The following is a 16,376-nucleotide window of genomic DNA, read 5'->3' as shown; positions in this document are numbered from 1 at the left end:
TTAAAGAACTCAAATAGTAGCAAAATATTCTGGACCTGAGATTTTGAATTTACCACCATCACATCTCACTCCTCCCAGTCCTCTCTGTCTCCAAACTGTTACCTTAGTTCAATTCCTCATATCTGCAGTCTCTTAGCAAATCTCCCTACCATGCAATTCACTGTTATCCTTCTAAAATAGTTAATGGATCATGTTACCTCCCAGTTTAAAACTCTTCAGTAGCCCACCAATATCTGATTAAGGACATTTGAATTTGTTATTGCTTTACAGTCAAAATTCTTATTTTATGGTACGACATTCAGGGCCCTCCACAAACCACAACTGTCCAACCTCTCTTCAATCTTATTTATTTATTTATTTTTGGTCCTTACTCCTATTTTCCTGTGGCTCCCAGCCACCTCCTGTGACCCGACAGCCTCAGTGATTTAGCAGAATCATTACTTGAACTTGCCATCCTGTTTTATGCCTCAGAGATCTTGTACATGTAGTTCACTCCATCTGGAAAGACACTCCCACCCCCTCAGCTGGCTCAACTTCTTTCTAATTACTCAGCTCAAGCATTATTTGCTCTGCAATGCTTTTCCTCACCTGACTGAGCTGAAGCTGTCATACCTTCCTTTGTGTCATTCTACACCTTACTCTGTTATTGCATTTATCGTTCTGTTTTTCAATTATTTGTTTATATTTTAGAATCTCTGAATAGAATGGGGGTTGTCTGAGAAGAAAGGCCATATTAAGGCCCTCAATAGGTGTTTGTTGAAGGAAATTATGATCCTCAGGGAGTTATGGCCTGTTGTATAGAGTTGACATCTACGAAACTGCTGATATTTGGCCATTTTTGACCTACCAAAACAGCAATTTTATAAAATTCAACCTAAATATATTCCAAGAGGTAAATCTTGAGAAAAGTTCAGATTGCTAATGTCACTAAAATACTTATAATTTTGGACTTCCCTGGTATTCCAGTGGTTAAGCCTCTGCACTTCCATTGCAGGGGGCATGGTTTGATCCCTGGTGGAGGAAGTCCCACATGCCACGCGCTGTGGCAAAAAAAAAAAAAGACAAGTTCTAATATAAATACAGAATTTTCTCAGATTATTTGGAAAATCAACTGAAGAAATTCCCAAATATAAATGTGTTTTTTTCAAAAAGAAATCAGCCTATATTTTCTTCTCTTAGTACCAGATCCACTTGTCATTCTGAATTGAATTTTCATCCCATTTGCATTTTATTTTTAATTTTTTTTAGAAGCATTACATTTATAGATATCTTGCTCTGTTTTCTATCCAGACCCTTTCCCTTCATACCTTTGTTAACAGTCTAAAGAGGGCAAGCATAGGGTTTTGGTTCAATAGTGCTCTGGGAAGGCTTTTCAGCTCTAGAACAAGCATCACCACATTAATCAATTTACATGAGAACTGTAGCTGCAGGCAGATTCCAGTGCAATTACATGTGTCACCTCACATTATTTTAGCTTCACTGTTCCTGAAGAGATTTTTTTCCCCAAGTATTTAAACATGACTCTTCATAAAACAATGACTGTCTCTCTCCTGGGGAAAGTTGAAAAGAAATACCCAATATCTTCATATTATTCCTTAAAACTTATTCAAATCAAGTCAATATAATAAAGTTGATCTGAGAGCTTATATAAGTCCTTGCAAAGACATTTCTTGTCCAACGATAACTCACTTCAAAAGATTTATCTGTGAAAGCAGCAGTAATGAAGCAGGGTTCCCAGTATCATCTTAACTCTTTTTTTACCCATTGGCTATTTAGGTTACAGTGAGATTTTCTGCTTCTCCCTGAAAGTCAATTTCCTCATAACTTGGCATTAATTGGAAGCAGAAGTTCTCATATTCTTGTCAGTACCAACAGTTGGCCATCATCTGGGCTGTGTGGAATATCTTTGTGTAGATGAGTTTTGTCTAGTCAAGTTTCCATAGCTTTCAGTGTAATATAAATATATGGCTAAATATGTATGGTTAAAAAATGAAGGTAGTTTTTGGGGGGGGACTTACTATACTAGATATAAAGACTTATAAAGCTATAGCAATTAAAAGAGTAGTTGGTATAACTGAATGATAAACAAATAGCAATGGAAAAGAATAGGCAGCTGAGAAATAAGCCCACACGTATATGAAAAGGAGTATTATGACCGATTTGAAATCGGTGAGGAAATGATGAACTCTTTAGTAAGTGGTACAGAGACTACTGAGTATCCTTATTGAAAAATAAAATAAAATTAGCCCTTTACCTCACAATATACATGCAAAAAATTACAAATGGATTAACAATTTAAAAGTGAGAAGAAAAATTCTAAAATTTTTGGAAGGAAATATTTGGCTTCAGAAAAGGGAAGGATACCTCAAAATTACAAAACAGAAGAAAAAGATTGATAAATTTGATTACATTAGTATAAAACCTCTACACAATAAAAATAACCATGATGAAAGTGAAAAGATAAACCACAAGATATAAAACTGGCAGAGTACAAGAATCCAGGCTATTTCAAGAATTTTTACCAATAAATAACAAAAAGAGAAACAGCCTAAGTAGAAATTCACAAAGGATGAGAATTCATAGATGGGGGCTTCCCTGGTGGCGCAGTGGTTAAGAATCCGCCTGCCAATGCAGGGGACACAGGTTCGAGCCCTGGTCTAGGAAGATCCCACATGCCGTGGAGCAACTAAGCCCGTGTGCCACAACTACTGAAGCCCGTGCGCCTAGAGCCTGTGCTCCACAACAAGAGAAGCCACCGCAGTGAGAAGCCCGTGCACCACAACTAAGAGAAAGACCACGCGCAGCAACAAAGACCCAACACAGCCAAAAATAAATAAATAAATAAATAAATTTAAAAAAATTCATAGATGAAAAAAGCTGAATAGCTAATACATATATGAAAATATTCTCAGCTTTATTGGTAACCAATGAAAAGCAAACAAAAACAATAATATGCAAAAATGCATACCTATCAGATTTGCAAACATTTCAAAACTCTAATAACACCAAGTGATGTGTTTGTATATTCAATGTTTATTGGTAGATCCAATTCAAAAAGGAATTTGACAATAGCTAGTAAAGATGAATATACTCATACCCTGTGACCCAACAATTCTACTTCTAGGTATATCTTTTAGAAATGGAAACCCTCACATGTGCTCTTGGTGATATGTACCAGAATGGTCACAGAAACACTGTAATAGTGAAAAAAAAGGAAAAAACCTAAATGAATCTCAATAGAAAATGGAAAAATAATTTATGGTTTGTTGGTAAAATTGTATCCCAGAAAATTGAGATTCTGCATGGATATTCATCTGTTTGAGTCCCTTATTTATCTTTCTAGGAAAACAACTTAGTTATAAAGAGGGATACCCTTATCTATTATATATACTTTATATATCAATTATATATTCCACATTAATAAGAAAGTTTAAGGAGTTCCCTGGTGGCCTAGTGGTTAGGATTTCACTGTTGTGGCCTGGGTTCAATCCCTGGTCAGGGAACTGAGATCCCGCAAGCCACTCAGCGTGACCAGAAAAAAAAAAAGAAACAGTTTAGTGTTTTACATTATCAGTCAGGTGATTGTGGTTAAATATGACAAAGTTATTGAGCAAAATTAACCTCCTGTGCAAACATAATGTATAATTTAAAGTAAAGAAACAATTTTCTACAGCAAACATTTTAACCAATGTAATAATGACTCACTCAAGTAAACTTTTTTTTTTTTTTTGCATTACGCGGGCCTCTCACTGCTGTGGTCTCTCCTGTCGCGGAGCGCAGGCTCAGCGGCCATGGCTCACGGGCCCAGCCGCTCCGCGACATGTGGAATTTTCCCGGACCGGGGCACGAACCCGTGTCCCCTTCATCGGCAGGCGGACTCTCAACCACTGCGCCACCAGGGAGGCCCTCAAGTAAACTTTTAAAGGTTCTTTTTCTTTTTGCCATTTTTAGTAAACAAACTTAGAAAAGCAGTTTTCTGTTGATAAGAGAGCAAAAATATATAGAGTTCACTTAAATTTTTGGTAACTGGTATGCAAATATAATATTAATCTTAACATTTCTTTCCAAAGAAAGAATAAATTGTTAATGGGGTGCTTGAAGTTCTCAAAATCTCTTGTTTCAGTAGCTTCTTAATATTTTTTACTAAATGCCATTAAAATTTAAGATCTATTATTTCAACTTCTAATCAATAATGAATTTTTAAAATGGAGGATTATACATTTATATTTGTATATGCAGAAAAGCAGTGGGGGGAAAAGACTGTGAATAGTATATAGCAGTGAAAATGAAAGAAATAAAACTACACGTATCAACATGGATAAATCTCAAAAATATAATGTTGAATGGAAAAGACAAGTTGTCTGTAGTGTATGATACCATATACTTAAAAATAAGAAAAATATTCTATTGTTTATAGATGCCTATGTATATTATAAAAGTATAAATATATGCATATATATTTCAGAAGAGTGGTTATCTCTGAGGAGGGAGGGAGAGGAATGAGGTAAGGGAAAGCTACATAAGGGAAATTTATATTTTTGCAGCTTTATTTCTTAAAAAAGATGTAAAGCAAAAATGGCAAAATGTTATGATATTTCAAAGTGAGATGGTGGGTAGCTATGTATGTATTATACTATTCTCCATCCTTTTCTGTGTGTTTGAAATATCTTGAAATTAAAATGTTAGGTAAGAGGCAGAAAAACCTCACTGTTTTATGCTTAACATTGCACTCTATCCTTCTTTTCAAAGCTAGAAGAATATTAGCTAATTGGCCCTTCTGAAATGGAAAGAGGATGCATCTGGCATATAACACTGTTGTGAACTTAGAAGCCTGGATTTTACTCTTCTTTGGCACTAAACTAACTGTGTGGCCTTGAACAAATCATATATCCTCTCTAGACCTCGCTCGATAAATGGGAAAATTGAACTAGAATGTCTTCTAGTTTTCCTCTGACACTAAAAATTTGGGATTATCACAGTACCTGTGAGACCAGATGGAAGAAAGAATCTTTGCTGTCCTAAGGACCTATTCTGAAATAAATGGCTGCCAGGAGACTGAAAACCCCTGTTGGTCTTAAAGGCAGACCCTGCATCTGATCTAAAAACTCTATAATGTGGGAATCCCCTGGCGATCCAGTGGTTAGGACTCTGCTCTTTCACTTCCCGGGGCCTGGGTTCGATACCTGGTTGGGGAACTAGGATCCCACAGGCCTCTCTGGCTTGGGAAAAAAACAAACAAAACTCTGCAATGCTACAATGCCCTCGAGTCCTACTGAAAAGTCTCACTTACTTTCTCTGAACTTCTTGTAGCTCTTCTGCTATAAATAGTTACCCTTATTTACCAGTCTAGTTGATTCTAGGTGGGCTCTTTTCTTACTGATCGTAAAAATTCTTCTCTCAAATGCCACATCTATTGTCTTAGGCCTCAAAAATTCCACAGTGCCCTTCGAAATAAAATTAAAGGTGTTGACTGCAAGCTCCATCATTTTCCACCAGTAGGCTCTAGCCTACTAGATAATGGCCTTCATTATTCATCATTTCTTGCTGATTCAGTCTATGATTCCATCAGGTACTGTTGTTCCCTTATTTAAAAAAAATCATTCCCACAGTTTCCATTCCCTTTCTGTCTCTTGGCCTTTTCAGAGGACATTCTGTATATTTAAAAACAAATTATTTTCTTCCTTTAATCTATTTCTGTTCTTCTTTTCAGTATTATCCCCCAAAGAAAATAAACTTGCATTATATGTTTATCATATATCATCATGTATTGCATTGTATATTTGTTGAGTTGATCTTTGTCAATTCATTAGAGCCTAGTGTCACACAGTGATATACACTTGTCACAAAGAAAACTGGAAAACATGCTCCTCTCTGTACGTGACTCCCTTCTACATTTTCTGTGTAGATGTAATTACTGGGTAGAGAATGATGGAAATCAGGCTAACCTTGTGAATCAGTACCCCAAGTATTCTAGTTACCTCTGCTCCGCTTCAAGAACAAAACCTAGATTCCCAACTGTAAAAGTTCAAGAAAATACACACCATCAGTCAAAGAAAGGTTCACTTAGGAGAAGGTGGTTGGTGCAGCACAAACTACTGGGTAAACATTACAAAGGTAATGCCTGATTTACAGTGGATTATCGTAAGTGATATCATAGGATATCACTCCTTATCCGAGTTTCTGGGTTACGGTCTACATGAGGACACAAAATATCTCATTAGCCTTCTTCCACAGCACACAGAACACTGCCAGGACACACACTCACTCAAAGTTAGTTCATGATGATTAAGGAAATGTAGTTGTATATTTGTTATTTACTTATAATATTTACCTACCTGGACTTCAAAGGTGTTTACAGTAACTTGCAACAAATCCCATTCATACTCTGTGAGAATTAATATAGAGAAATGTAAAAACAGGTAGAGAGAAGAGGCAATACTTATAGATTCATAAGGTTATTGAATACAAACTCTTCTAGTACTTTAAACCTTCCACTCAAAGTTAACCACCCACTACACTGACTTCAGTTGTAATTTTAAAGGAGAATGAATATTACATTTCTTTAACATGGAAAAGAAATACAGTGATGAGAATTCATTCAATTATGATGAGACTGAGTCCCACTTACAGCATCTTAGGACTTAGTAAAAGTCACAGAGAGAATCCTTTTCTGCCTCCCTGCAGGAGACCCAGAAAACACGAATAAATGGCATTTCCCTATCGCATTTCCCACACTAAGAAAAGACAAAACCAGCTAGGCACTTCCCCAGTCACTTCAGGCTTGGAAGCAGAGCTGCAAGTGACAGCCAAAATGTTCTCCACAGCCAAAAAAAAAGCAGACAAGAAATTGCCTTTTCCCCTCCTTCGGACTCCTGTAATGTAGGAGGTGAGAGAGAGTCCTGGTGGAGGCCCAGATACAAACGATAAATAACTCAAAATGAAAGGAGTGTCTAATTATGGTGGCACAGATAGAGGGATAATAGTTGGTTTTTTTCTTCCCCCCCGTCTTTGGGATTTTAAGAATTAGATGTTACTCGCATTTTTCCCCCTTTGGCAAGTTTTAATTTTAAAAAAATTCCTTTCCTCTGAATGGTTTGAAAATATTTTGATTTTCTTCCAGGCATTTTATTGAAGTGATTTCCTGCTTTATTTTTTTTTAATGTAAAATGTGGGATGGGGATAAAGAAAGATCTACCAGACTTTAGAACAAATACTGCTTATATAAGGCCCTATCTAAAATATCCCAAGAAAAGTACATGCTTGCCGTTGTTTATAATTGGTTAAAAGAGACTGGACGGAAAAAAGAAATAACCTTAAAATCTGACACTTGATTGTCCTACAATTAATACGGAAAATGTTTCCAACTTCACTTTGAGGTTGCCCGGGCTATAGGACTGAATACTTTCCTATGATTCCTTCCTGGGATCTGTTACAGGTTTCTGTGATTTGCTGACTAATCAAAGACCTGTGGTATGCCCCTCTGCACTGTCAAATGGAAATTTAAGAGCAATTCTTCTCCTTCACCATAGGTGTTGCAGATTTGAGGCTAGATTCTCATTTTTTGTTGTCAACAGGGAATTGGGAATGTGCCATCCTGAACTTGGAAGAGGAAGAAAGGGTCCAGATTCTCCAGAGCAATACTTGGTCATAATTCCTTTTTTTTTTTTGCGGTACGCGAGCCTCCCACTGCCGCGGCCTCTCCCATTGTGGAGCACAGGCTCCGTACGCGCAGGCCCAGCGGCCATGGCTCACGGCCCCAGCCGCTCCGCTGCATGTGGGATCCTCCCGGACCGGAGCACGAACCCGCGTCCCCTGCATCGGCAGGCGCCACCTGTGAAGCCCGGTTATAATTTCTTGACACTCATTTTCCCCATCATATAGCAAAAACCCTTACTGAAAATGGAAAGAAAGGTGATTATCCTCATTCTTAGATTTTTCTGAGCATAAGAAGAGAGCCATAGAGAATTCATAGTGTCGTCTTGGAGAGAAGAAACTGAAAGAAAACCGCACAGTGCTTGTCAAGTTTTTCTTCTTTTGATGACCAGTGGAAAACTTTGCAGGATCAAGGCTTGTTGTTAATAGAGTTTCCTAAGTGTAACCTCTTTTATTTGGTCAAATCAATTCACTGCTTTTCAAGACTCAATAACATTTACTAACGGACATTTATTGAACTGCCGACTATGGTACTGGCATTGTACTAGGTGCGTGGATACTGAGAAGTTTACATTCTAGTTGGGGAGAAAGACAAAATGGGCTCTAAAATGTGTTGTGACACAGAAATGTGAACGTAGCTCTGGGAGCCTATAGGAGGGGTGGGGAAGTGAATCATGGTCACAGAAGGCTTCCTGGCGAAGATGATTTCTCACCTGAACTTTGAAGGATGAGTAGCGTTAGCCAGATGAACCAGTGGAGACTTGGGTCAGCGGGCATTCCAGGCGAAGGGTGACCGTTCAGTCTAAAATGTTTGGGGTCTGCGTTTGATTCCTGTAGGGGCACTGTTACTGTTCTATTTAGGGTGGATGCCAGTGTATGCTGGGTGAGTCTCAGTGCTTCTGGGAACACTAACCTGGAGGAATATAACCCTGATCATCGCAGAGTGGGCACCTGTTTGGACAGGACCATTGTCTTCCTGGTCCTTTTACACAGTTAATGTTGCCTTCATGCCTAAAGCATTTCCATGCTTTCACATGCACTTAAAAAAAATTTAATGTGGGTGTTATATAATCAGAACACCAGTACTTAGAGGCAACTCTTTTTGCCGGTAGTCAAATATTTTATTGACTACTCTTTGTCTCAGTTAACCCATCTGGGCTGCATTGTACTACTTTTCAATCACGACAAGTTTCCCTTTATTTTAAGGCAATAGAACATATGACAGTTATGACATTCTGAGGCATTTTCTTGGTTCAGAAGAGAGAAATATATAATAAGGCATTTTATTAGATGTTTTGAATTTAAATTTTCATTTTTCAGGAGGAATAATACATACATCTGTAACCTAACCATTAAATTCTAAATATGACCCATTTAAGAGATAGGTTTCTTTTTTTAATCATTATTTTAAAGAGTATTTCCTGACATTCTTCCCATCTCTCTCCGCTCCGCTTTAAAAAAAAAAACCCAAAACTCTAAGCAAGATTACAACTGTGTTTCTGGACCACGCAAAGGATCATTTCTGTTTCTGAAATTTGGCATACCTCTGTCTAGAACTCTGTCTGAAAGGTCTCTCTCTTGGACTGGAGTCACAATTTTCGAGGGCACACATGAGCAGGGAGAGAGTTAAATCACTCCTCGGCACCAGTGGGATGACAGGACACCCTCACTCTTGACTTTCTAGAAAGAGTTTGTAAAAAGCTTTCCTGTTACGTGAAATCACCCTTGACTCATAGATCGCTGACTTCCAGCCCTCGCCTGCCCTTCGCCCGTGCCCTCCAGGGCCCTTGCCTCCCTCCCAGGACAGCTGTTGTGGTGCTGAAACCCAGACAGCACCACAAGCCAAGGGTCTGGCTGGGTGCCCACTCATACATTCATTCTTTCAATCATTCATCTTTCCATAAGTATTGACAGTTATTGAGTGCCTACTACATGTCAGGCACTGTTCTAAACAGACACCAAAACGGACAAAAATCCTAGTCTTAGAGAGACTTAATGTGCTAAGGTACATGTCTATTAGCTCTGGTGCCCTGCTTTCTGTTTCCATGGCTACTGATATAGGTATCTGCCAGTATGGCTGGGATTCAGTGTTTCTTCCAGGCACTTTGCTCCACTGTCACTCTTAGGAGTGGCCTTCTCAGTACAGTGCTTCTGACTGGTTACATGCATTTTTTTCCCCAAGGCATTCCGTAGTATTTAGTAAGGGAGAAGTTCCTGCCTCAGCTCACATTGTGCGGCAGGTCAACATCTACCTCGGATGGTTCAGATGCTGTGGAAGAGTTTGGATCATCAGCTAGATTGTCCCTTCCCTATAGTAATTTCCTCCCAAGGATTTTCCTCTCCCACTGTCATTTTAAGTGTCTGACTCCTACCAGACTCCCCACAGCCATCTTTGCCATCAGATATGGGCTAACAAATGTGAACCTTAAAAGGGAGGATCTACATCCCAATCTCTAATCTCACAAAGGTTTTTTTTTTTTTTTTTTTTTTTTGCGGTACGCGGGCCTCTCACTGTTGTGGCCTCTCCTGTTGCGGAGCACAGGCTCTGGACACGCAGGCTCAGCAGCCATGGCTCACGGGCCCAGCCGCTCCGTGGCATGTGGGATCTTCCCAGACCGGGGCACGAACCCGTGTCCCCTGCATCGGCAAGCGGACTCTCAACCACTGCGCCACCAGGGAAGCCCTCACAAAGGTATTTTTTCCTTCCCATCCCTATATGAATTTGTAGATGCAAACAAAAATGAGAATGGAATACCTTCCAGCTTCTCTAGACAGCATCCAAGCTCAAATGCCAGTAGATGTTACCTCTCTTAACCTAAGTAACTAAGCACCAGCCTTTGCTGAGCTAAAGAATCTCCTATTATATATGAAATACAATAAACATTTTACTAAAGGTGACTTTTTTTTTTTTTTTTTTTAATTTTAATTTTAATTTTTGTGGTATGTGGGCCTCTCACCGTTGTGGCCTCTCCCGTTGCAGAGCACGGGCTCTGGACGCGCAGGCTCAGCAGCCATGGCTCACGGGCCCAGCTGCTCCGCGGCATATGGGATCCTCCCGGACCGGGGCACGAACCCGTGTCCCCTGCATCGGCAGGCGGACTCTCAACCACTGCGCCACCAGGGAAGCCCACTAAAGGTGACTTTTTAAAAAGCTATTTGAATATTTCCTGTTTTTTTATTTTAAATTAAGCTCTTCCCGTTTTTTATTGTAAAAGTAATATATAATCATATTTAATTACAAAATAAACATAGAAAGACAGGAATATAAGCCATAATCCACTATCCAAAGGAAACGGCACTTATAATTCCATTACATTTTATACATTGTAACTTCTTTTTTTTTTTTTTTTGCGGTACACGGGCCTCTCACTATTGTGGCCTCTCCTGTTGCAGAGCACAGGCTCCGTACGTGCAGGCTCAGCGGCCATGGCTCACGGGCCCAGCCGCTCCGCGGCATGTGGGATCCTCCCGGACCGGGGCACGAACCCGAGTCCCCTGCATCGGCAGGCGGACTCTCAACCACTGCGTCACCAGGGAAGCCCTTTTTCTTTTTTTTAATGTTCACTTTTAAAAAAATTATTACTATTATTATTATTATTATTTTGGCTGCGTTGGGTCTTCATTGCTGCACGCGGGCTTTCTCTAGTTGCGGCGAGTGGGGGCTGCTCTTTCTTGCGGTGCACGGGCTTCTCATTGCGGTGGCTTCTCTTGCTGTGGAGCACGGGCTCTAGGCACATGGGCTTCAGTAGTTGTACCACGTGGGCCCAATAGTTGTGGCTCACGGGCTCTAGAGCACAGGCTCAGTAGTTGTGGCACACAGGCTTAGTTGCTCCGTGGCATGTGGGGATCTTCCCGGACCAGGGATTGAACCCATGTCCCCTGCATTGGCAGGCGGATTCCCAACCACTGTGCCACCAGGGAAGCCCCATTGTAACTTCTTATCTCTCAAAAATGTTTTAAAATATTTTTAAGTCAATTATTTCCCCCCAAAATACAGAAAAACATAGAGTATTAAAAAGTTTCCAGTTTTCTCCCACAATAGAATTTCTTAGTGTTAATCACTAAACAGTGGCTATCCTCCTAGATATTTCTATGCATACGTAAACTTATATTTTCAGTCTTTTTGAATGCACAGGGTTTTGGAGGGGGTTTAATTTACAAAATGTTACTTTTTTTTTCAACCCCTTTGTTGAGGTATATTTTACATATCACATAATTCACTCAAATGTACAATTCAATGATTCTTAATACAATTATTTTACTATTTTACATGTGCAACTATCACCATATATGCATTTTGTGGGGTTTTTGTTTTTTTGTTTGTTTTTTAATTTTTGGCCGCACCTCGTGGCACGTGGGATCTTAGTTCCCCAACCAGGGATCGAACCCGTGCCCCCTGCAGTGGAAGCACAGAGTCTTAAGCACTGGACCACCAGGGAAGTCCCAATACATGCATTTTAAAACGTTTCCATTACTCAGTAAGATGGTTCACACACATTTTGTGTCAACCCCTGTTCCTCTGAGCCCCAACCCAGGGAAATATATACTAATCTACTCTCTGTTTAGAGCTTTGCCTTTTCTGGACATTTTATATAAATGGAACCATACAATATGTGGTCTCTTGTGTCTACTTTCTTTCACTTAGCATAATACATTTATTTTCAGAAAGTGAAGAAAAATGTTTATGAATACTTAATGAGTTTTATTTGAAAATGATCTCTCTCAAGTAAAAAATACAAAGAAGTTTTATGTACTACCAATGTTAGGGCAAGAACTAACAGCATTTATCAGCCATTGAGAACCTCTGCAAAATACCTAAATTTTTTGACATTCCACTCTTCCCTCTAGTGGCCAGGATGAAAAAAGGATATTGTGTTTGTTGCTAGTCAGAACACATCTCAGATTCTTCAAATGCTCCTAAGTGAGAGGCATTACCTTTGGGGATTTCATGTGAGAGTTATTTCCTTTTTGTTTATTAGGGGCCTTTTATAAAGCAAATTTCCTGGGAGGCATAATTTATCATTCCCCACAGTTCTTCCCGCCATTAAATCTACCAGCTTCCCCATGTGGAGGGATTTAGTATGGTATCAAGAGTTCAGGGGCTTCCTTGGTGGTGCAGTGGTTGAGAGTCCGCCTGCCGATGCAGGGGACACGGGTTCATGCCCCGATCCGAGAAGATCCCACATGTCGCGGAGCGGCTGGGCCCGTGAGCTATGGCCGCTGAGCCTGCGCGTCCAGATCCTGTGCTCCGCAATGGGAGAGGCCACAACAGTGAGAGGCCCGCGTACCACACACACACACAAAAAAGAGAGTTCAGACTGTGGTGCCCAATTGCCCAAGTTCAAATCTCAGGTCTGCCACTTCCTAGTTATGGGACCTGGGGCAAGTTACCCTCTCAGTGGCTGAGTTTCTTTTTCTTCTGTAGGATAAGGATGATAATCATACCTGCCTCATGGGGTTGTTGTGAGGACTGAATGAATTAAGATGCATGGAACTCCTTAGAATGTCCTGGCACACAGTAGGAGTTGAATAAATCTTATGCATCCTCCATTCCATGTTTTCTGCCTTCACTCCTACCACAATAAATGCCCAAGCCAGCCCTTCCCTGTGCTCTGCTGTTATCCCACCCTTCCTCCCAATGATTTTGCCTTGGTGATTTTCTCATCTTTCTCCTCTCCTCATCTTTTCCTTCTCGTAAGGAAGGAAGTCATCCCACTTCCTTCCTTCTCCAGTACTGCCTTTTCAGTTCATGACGAAGACTATCGCTGAAGTCTTCAGATCAGTCCCCTACTTCTATCCCTCCAACCAGAATATTTTAAAAATATTAACCAGGGAACTTCCCTGGTGGTCCAGTGGTTAAGAATTAGCCTTCCAACGCGTGGCACGAGGGTTCAATCCCTGGTCAGGAAACTAAGATCCCACATGCCGTGGGGCAGCTAAGCCCACGCACCCTAGAGCCCATGCGCCACAACTAGAGAGCCTGCACACTGCAACTACTGAGCCCGTGTGCTCTGGAGCCTGTGTGCCACAACTAGAGAGAAGCCCAAGCACCGCAACAAAAAATCCCGCATGCCGCAAGTAAGATCTGATGCAGCCAAATAAATATATTTTTTTTTAAAGTTAAAAATATTAACCAGAATTTATTTGTTTCTGCTCAGAACTAATGTTTTGAGGGAATGAGTAATTGGCATGTTGGATGCAATGGATGCTCAAAGAATGTGTAGTCAAAAATAGCTCCCCTGGGCTTCCCTGGTGGCGCAGTGGTTGAGAGTCCGCCTGCCGATGCAGGGGACACGGGTTCGTGCCCCGGTCTGGGAAGATCCCACATGCCGCAGAGCGGCTAGGCCCGTGAGCCATGGCTGCTGAGCCTGCGCATCCGGAGCCTGTGTTCTGCAAGGGGAGAGGCCACAACAGTGAGAGGCCCGCCTACCGCAAAAAAAAAAAAAAAAAAAAAAAAAAAGCTCCCCTTGGGGCTTCCCTGGTGGCGCAGTGGTTGAGAGTCCACCTGCCGATGCAGGGGACATGGGTTCGTGCCCCGGTCCGGGAAGATCCCACATGCCGCGGAGCGGCTGGGCCCGTGAGCCATGGCTGCTGAGCCTGCGCATCTGGAGCCTGTGCTTCGCAATGGGAGAGGCCACAGCAGTGAGAGGCCCGCGTACCGCAAAAAAAAAAAAAAAAAAAAAAAGAAGCTCCCCTATAGCCAACTGCTGATGCTTGACAGCCCTTGCTTTTCAGGGTCCAGCACCGAGAAAACCACGGACTTCTCAGTTTTGGAGACAGTCCTGATCAAAGCAGGCAATATATCTAGAGCCCGTTTTCACGCACAGATCGTGTCTGAGATTAATTCTACTGTTATCAGCCCTACATTTCTGCCACTTCTGCACTTCCTCGGTGAGCTCTGGGACCCTAGTACTACCCTCTAAGCTGCACCCTTCCTAATCACCTGCTATGTTTGCCTAGGGTGTGTGCGTCGAAACTTTTCCTGCAGTGTCTGCTTTAGACACCAGGACCCTCTGCTGGAAGTAAAATCTTTCCTGACTACTAACATTGGATTTGGATACTTGTAAGATGCTTAGGCTTTGCCATTTTTCTTTCCAAGTGATTAGACTGGGCCTCCATCCCCCATAGCTTATCTGAGGTCCTGCTGGAGGCTGGAAGAATCACCCAACACTTCCATTCACCTCACTCGGAATAACATCCCTCACTAGGAGATGCCTGTTGACATGTCCTGCCTGCTAGATGAGAACTCCTGGGATATCGTAGGGTGTGGAGATGCTTATACTCCCTCGGTCCTGACACATGCGACTGGCCAAGTTCCATGTCGCACATGTTGTTTGTTTTGCCACAAAGGCTGGAAATAGGTCTGCTCCTCTAACAGCCCTGTCTGTCCCAAAGCGCTCCCACATGGTAAACTCACCAGGACAGGCTCCCTCCCTGCATTTCTTGCTGCAAAGGGGCTGCAAGTTACTAAGGCTAAGTCAGGAAAGTAGTACAAGAATTCAAATGGAGGCCCACATACCACATGTCCACAGAAATATAGATTGTCAATCAAGTGGACAAATTGTATAATAAAATCTATTCCATCCTCTAACCTTGAGAAATACACCTTCAGAGTAATAAAATGGAAATATGTGTAAATCTATTTAAAGCTATGTCTTTTACTATGACCAAAAATTGGCAAAATATTAAAGATAGATGATTTTAATTATCACTGCGTGTCTGGGTGTTCTATCGATGAGTACGAAATAAAGGCAATCATAATTCATAAATTTTTATGTACTTATTTCTCTGGCCTTCATTTTAGCAAATCATCAATTATGATGTTATCATCAAGATTTTTATAATGATTAGCCTTGACATTCACTGTTTCATACTGTTTTGGGGAATGGGAACCCTCCTTTGCTCTGACTTCATGTCTAACCCTCCTGGCCTTTCTCAGCCCTGTTCACTGCCTGGTCCCTAGGGGAGGAGTGAGGCATTTGAATGGAGAGTTTGGGAGAAGAAGCTGAACATGGTCAAGTTCTTCCTCCTTCTTTTCTTTGAGTTTTGCCTGCTCACAGGGTGCACACAGTCTGCTCTGCCTTTCCAAGTGGCTGTCCAGAACTAGCTATGAGGAGGTAGGTAAGTTCAATTTAAGGGTGAGATATTAGGTAAGCCACTTGGCCAATATACCTAATCTATATATAATGGCAACAGAGGTGATATTTTTGCTCTCTTGCTCTCTTTCTCTCTCGGTTCCACATTTGGGCAGGAAACAGGGCTATCATTCATTGGGTCCCATCAATTCTGACACGCATGGTGGATGAAGTTCACAGGGGCACACAGCCTGAGCATTGCGCTTCTTTCATAGATTTGCCCAAATGTTGACCCCAGTTTTTTTTTTTTTTTTGCCAGGCAGCTTACGGGATCTCAGTTACCTGACCAGGGATTGAACCCGGGCCATGGCAGTGAAAGCCTAGAATCCTAACCACTAGGCCACCAGGGAACTCCCTAGTGCGGGCCCAACTTTTAACTAATTTTCCATAACACAATTTAAGTCATGGTTTTACCGGAGGCTCAAGGAAGGAGTGCAACACAGAAAATACCTCACTACTACAGCTCAATGCCAGATCTGCCCTGGGGTCTCTGGCCAGGTCAGCTCCCTGCCTGGCTACTGTAATTGATCTCAGACAGCTGGCTCTGTCACCCCAAGACTTGCTTCATCACTCCAATCTCGCACCTCT

This window comes from Mesoplodon bidens (genome assembly GCF_964165515.1).
Source record: "Mesoplodon bidens genome assembly, chromosome: 1".
NCBI classification, from domain to species: Eukaryota; Metazoa; Chordata; class Mammalia; order Artiodactyla; family Ziphiidae; genus Mesoplodon; species Mesoplodon bidens.
Note: the sequence above shows the minus strand (reverse complement) of the source record.